This window comes from Humulus lupulus, chromosome 2, assembly GCF_963169125.1.
Source record: "Humulus lupulus chromosome 2, drHumLupu1.1, whole genome shotgun sequence".
NCBI lineage: Eukaryota > Viridiplantae > Streptophyta > Magnoliopsida > Rosales > Cannabaceae > Humulus > Humulus lupulus.
The window spans coordinates 286,356,535-286,362,856 of NC_084794.1; positions in this window are offsets into that span (position 1 = coordinate 286,356,535).

The window sequence follows — 6,322 nt, forward strand, 5'->3', positions numbered from 1 at the left end:
GCAGACAGGTCATGATTGGTCGGACATGGTCATGACTGGTCGGACAAGGTTACGACTGGGCAGACAAGGTCACTCCTGGGCAAACAAACACGTGACTGGTCGGACAAGATCATGCCTGGTCGGTCATGACACTTCTCAAGCCAGTCAAAATTCTTCATCAATCTACCAGGTCACTTTATCACAACTCTGAGGAGCCAATATATTTATTGACTATTAATGTGTTGTTTACGGACCATGTACTGCCACTTGTCACCTCTATTGCCACGTCATCCATCTCCAATTTTTGGGGATAACATTTGCCCCCCCAAGTTTATTATACGATTCTCTCATATGATAAACTTTTCTTCTAACCAAATGTTCTCGAGGTCATTCAAAAGCTCCCATCCGGTTGATTACTTTCACGTAAACTCCCACGACAGAACTTGTCTTGTGATTTCTTCAAATTCTATTTCTTGATATAATGAAAACCTAGCCACCCTTTTGATTCTCTCTCAATTCTCCTTTTGTCTATTTTGCAAAATTATCATGGTATCAGAGACATGGCCATATGAACCCCTCGGACCACGCTGCCTCTCCTCGGCTCGGACGCACACGGGCTCCTCAGACCAGGCGCATCTCCTCGGATTGACATAGCCGCTTGGATGCATCTCCTCCAGCCGCTCGGATGCATCTCCAGCTGGTCGGACAACCCACACACCGCTCGGACTCCAGCTTTCTTCCACTTGGACGCCAAGGCATCACCTTCCAAATGCACGCCTGGCTGCTCGGACATAGGCGAGATGCTCCTCGGACCAACATGCACCCAACCGACCATCTCAAGGTGTCCGCTCGGACACCACATGAGCCACTCGGACACCACCTTTTTTAAACACTTTAAGCACCTTTAGGCACTTAGGCATTTGCTTGGGCACATGGCATAGCCATTTAAGCCTATGCCTAAAACTTTCCCTACCAAAAACCATCAACAACTGTAACGCCCTACTACCTTAGAGCCGTTACCAAGTGAGTTTTAAGACAAAATAGTGCAATGAACTCGCTAACCGAGGTTTTTAAAACAAAAGTGCGACTAATAAAAAGTTAAGGCTGTAATCTTTGAAAATGCGTCGTTTCATTAAAACTTCTAGTATTAAACATTTGGGATCCCAAAATAAGGTTTGAAAACTATTTACATCTTGAAATAAGCTTACAGTTGATTAGTTATAAAAATTATAGATTATTACAGCCATTTCTCGAATAAACCCCCAACCAAAGCAGTCAGGCAGGCCAAACATGTACACGTCGCTTCACGCTCTCTGTACTCATGGTTGGTTGACTCAATCTATGCCCTTACCTGCAACACAGAGCACCCGTGAGCCGAAGCCCAGTAAGAAAACTCATGCAGTACATAACATATGCAAAATATACAGTTAATCATATCAGATAGTCCACAGATAAACAAGTCAACCATTAGACTAAGCAAACACGGCCATGCCGCCCCAAAAGCCTTACCAAAGCCTGGGGTCTCGGTCCTCACCGTAGGGATATCACACGTATCCACTGGGTCCTACCCTGACCACAAGCATCCCATGTGCTAAGTGTTACTACCGGCCCCACTGCCGTTCTCGGCTCCGCGCCGTATCATTCCACTATAATCACATATAGTATAACTCAAACTCCATTCAAACAAATATCAATTCATTTAAGTCTACACCCTAACATGTAATGCAAAATATAGGGCCGTGCCCTGCAATCATCTCATCATGCAATATAGGGCCGTGCCCCGCAATCACACTATGGGCCCATGCCTTATCCTACGGGTGTTATAGTTTTCTTACCTTTCAATTCAATAGCTTAGATCACCTGACTCCTTGAGCACAATCCCACTCGAGCCTTAGCGCACATCTAGGCACAAACATAGGCCAAAGTCAACACCGAACCCCAAGTCCGAATACCTAGCCTCGGGACCAATCCCGAGCCCCCGGGAAGTCCTAAATCCCCAAAACAAAGTGGCGGAATCGAGCCCCGAACCCTAGGTCATAATCCCTCATCAAAAACCCAAAAATCCACTTCTGTGAACAGTGCAGCGCTCTAAAGAGGGCGCTGTAGCGCTACAAGCAGAAACACTCCCCCCAGAACAGGGGCTAGCGCTACAGCGCCCACTGACTAGCGCTGTAGCGCTAGTTGCAGCCCAGCAGAACCCAAAAATCGCCTCTTGCGATTTCCTTCAACCATTTCAACCCTAAACTTGTCCAAACCTTTTCCAAACCCAAAATCAAGCTTATAAACACTCTCCATTCATCCAAAGCATCCCCAAATCTCAAAACCCAAGCACAAACATCCCAAATCTCAAAATTCACCATGAACAACCCTAAACCCAGAAATTCAGTCAACAACAAAGTTAAAGGCTTAGAATTCTTACCATTGATGCAAATTTCGACCTTGATTCAACCCTAGACCTCCTTAGCTTGTTCATCCTCAAAGCTTGCCCAGAAATTCCCTAAAATTCCCATCAACTCAGCTCAAAACATAGCTCAAACCATCAAAACCCTTAAAACTGAAATCTCTAAAAACTTACCTCAAAAGTTGATGTGTTCTTGCTAATCCTTGCCAAATCTTCAAGTGTAACCTTAAGATCCTTGATGCTCAGCCTATCCTAGCTCCCCACTGAGCTTTGCTCCAAGAAAAACGGAGAGGAATGGTGCAAGAATGCACAAACCGATCCTTGAGAAAAACCCCTCTGTTTTCTCTCTTTTCTTTCTTTTCTTTCTTTCTCTCCATAGCCAACACACTTTCTCTATAAATACCACTAAGTGTAAAGCCTTATTTAATCTATCTCCAAAAAGCCAAATGACCAAAATGCCCACCTTATTAATTCTAAATCCTTTTGTCCAAATATGGCCATTTTAGTCATTTTACCCAATTCCCGCTAATCCTCAAGTGTCTCTAATATTTTCCCGTTGCTTCCCAACACTTGATAAATCACCAGAACAATATTCCTCGATATCAAAATAAACGCCAATAAACTCAACAGATCCTATTTATACTCGAGGCTCGCCCCGACCCGGGTACAAATTCCCGCCATCACTTACCGCTAGCCTGCTCACTGGGATCGCCTCGAGTCACAAATCACAGATACATCCACATCACAATGTGGTCTCAACAATCATCACATATCAATGCAGTTATGCCCAACATGGCCAAAATTACAGTTATGCCCTTCTAACACGATCTGGGCCCACATGCATACTAATATACATAGTCATGCATCTCAGATAATCAAATAGTCATATAACATGCTTTAAATCATAACCATGCATTTAACTCATAAAATCACACATAAATCCCAACATGCCCTCCTGGCACACTAATCAAGGCCCTTAAGCCTTATTAGCTATTTTGGGTCGTTACAAAAACACTTTGTTCGAACCTCACATAATTATTTTGAGAGATTGATTTCTCTCAATCAATCTTGGTGAAAACTTGACTTCTCCTCTCAAAGACAATTTTTCACTATGTAGTATTTACTTTGCATGCATTTGTTTGATTCACTCCAGGGACTCATCGATGTTAGTCATGCTCAACAATAGAGTTTCCTACTCGACCAGTGATACATGCTCAGCTGACCAGGGAAGTTGTATCCCTCCCGACCAGGAAAACGTTGCACCTGATCAACTAGACTTTGTACTTTGCCAGTAGTTTACTCTTTTTTGTTGTGAAGACAATTATTGCTTAGCAGCTTTGATATTTTTCTTGTACAACCGAGCTGTTGGCATTTATACTTTACTTTTCTTTGTATGATGATATTATTTTATAATAGATGAGTTTAAGTTTAATTAAATTTTATTTAAGTAATAAAACGTATGATTTTATTATTTTTAAATAATTATTATTGTAAAATATCTAAAAAAATATCATATTTTAATTTGTTTAATTATTTATTATTTTTAAATAATTATGATTGTATAATATCTCAAAAATATCTTATTTCAATTTGTTTAATTATTTATTATTTTTAAATAATTATTATTGTAAAATATCTCAAAAATATCTTATTTTAATTTTTTTAATTATTTAAGTTTAAATCATGTTTACAAACTAACGTTAAATATAAGAATATTCTGTTAAATATAAGAATATTCCGTTAAAGTTAACATTAAAAAAATAAAAAACCGTTAAAGCAAAAAATTTCCGTTATCTACACACTTATTATATAGAGAAGAGATATATAAGTATTTTCTTTTTGTCAAAGTTAAACCTTTTTTACTGTGAATATATTCTCGAGTTCTGTTATATTTGAAAAGAAAAATAAAACCAAATAAACGTATAAGAATAGTATATATAACTTTGTCAAGTAGCATTTTAAACGATTTGTTGTAAATACAAACTCAATGTACTACAAGGAAATAATTATGCTAAGTGTGACATACCATTTTAAATGAGTTAGGTCCGAGATACTGGACTAATTAACTAATTGTATATTATATACATGTGTCGTGCATAAATCAGTTCTTCCGACTCATTAATAATATTCTTTTATCACCATGACAACATGCATGTGTTTAAACTGCTATTTTCTTTTTTCTTGTTTCTATTTTTTAAAATTTATCATAACTTGATAGTTCAATAAATGAAATTATTAATTATATAGAATATTACTATAATGTTATTTGATCGCAATGCCTGCTAGCAAACAAACTTTTTTTTTTTTTTTAAATGTAAAATGGACACATTTTGGGGCGTTATATATATTAGTTGATCGAGTGTGACAAAAATACACTAAAAGTTAGAAAAAATCTGAAAAATACGGTGCATTATAAAAATACGGAATTTTTTGATAAAAATATGGAATGACAAAAGCGTAAATACGGAGTTGCAAAATCATAAAAAAAGCTGTAAAATATAATTTTTTGTGATCAACGTTTACAAACTAGTAAAAATCTGTTACAAATTTGTAAATATCTGTTATATGTTTGTAAATAATATTTACAAAATCAGTTATAGAATTGTAGATTTTTTTTTTTTTTGTAGATAAAACTTACAAACAAATTCGTAACTAATTTTTTTATTTTTGTAACAATAGTTTACAAATCTAATTTTACAACTAAGAAATATATTTGTGTAATTAACATTTACGAAAATATTTTATAGTTAAGAATTATAAACAAAATATACATAAAAATATTATCATTTCCATATTGTTACAATATTGTACCAAAAAATTACATGAACCATCATATTTATGCTATACAACTTAAAAATATAAATTTAAGATATTTATTATTTATAAAACACTTTATTGAATATTGTGGTGCAATACAATATTTTTTTTAAACAAGTTTTACATTTTTGTAACAACAATTTACAAAACTAATTTCACAACTAAAACGTATATTTTTGTAACTCACATTTACATAAATATTTATAAATTTATTTAACATGATTATTACAAAAATTTACAAAAATAATTTTTTAAAAACTTGTTTTGAGACGAGAATATTGATCTCAACAATACATTAAAAACTTGCACCTAAAGTTCTATGTACATGTACATGTATGAATAAGATCTATATCTACCTAGATATATATATATATATATCTATTCTATATAAAAAGTGTGTAGATAACCGAAATTTTTGATTTTAACAGTTTTTTAATTTTTTCCAGTTAACTTTAACGGAATATTCTTATATTTAACAGAATATTCTTATATTTAACAGTAGATTGTAAACATGACTTAAACTTAAATAAATAAATAATTAAACAAATTAAAATAAGATATTTTTGAGATATTTTACAATGATAATTATTTAAAAATAATAGAGTCATATATTTTATAACTCAAATAAAATTTAATCAAACTTAATATTATATTAAACATATAATATATAATCATTTGTTGTGAGTGCCACATTCAAAAAATAGAACAAACATAAACTTAAACAAAAATTAATTAATTAATTAATTAAAATAAGATATTTTATGATAATTTAAATAATTAAATCATATTTATTTAAAAATAATAAAGACATGCATATTATTTTTTTATCTTATAAATTTGTGTGATAGTTTGTTTTTATCAAGTGATTGGAGCTTTTTTTCTTCATCAAATTCACCAAAGGACATTAAGAGATATATTAGAATCTAAAAATAGTTGATGCATATATAGTGCTGTCTACACTATGACTTTTTCTATTCTTATTTTATTTCTATTATCAATTTCTTTTTAAATATTATTCTATTTTATATATATGTCATGCAATCATGAAAATATATATATATATATGTGAACGTTATGTTTAGATGTCATATATGTAAAAATTATTAATATAAATATTTATATATA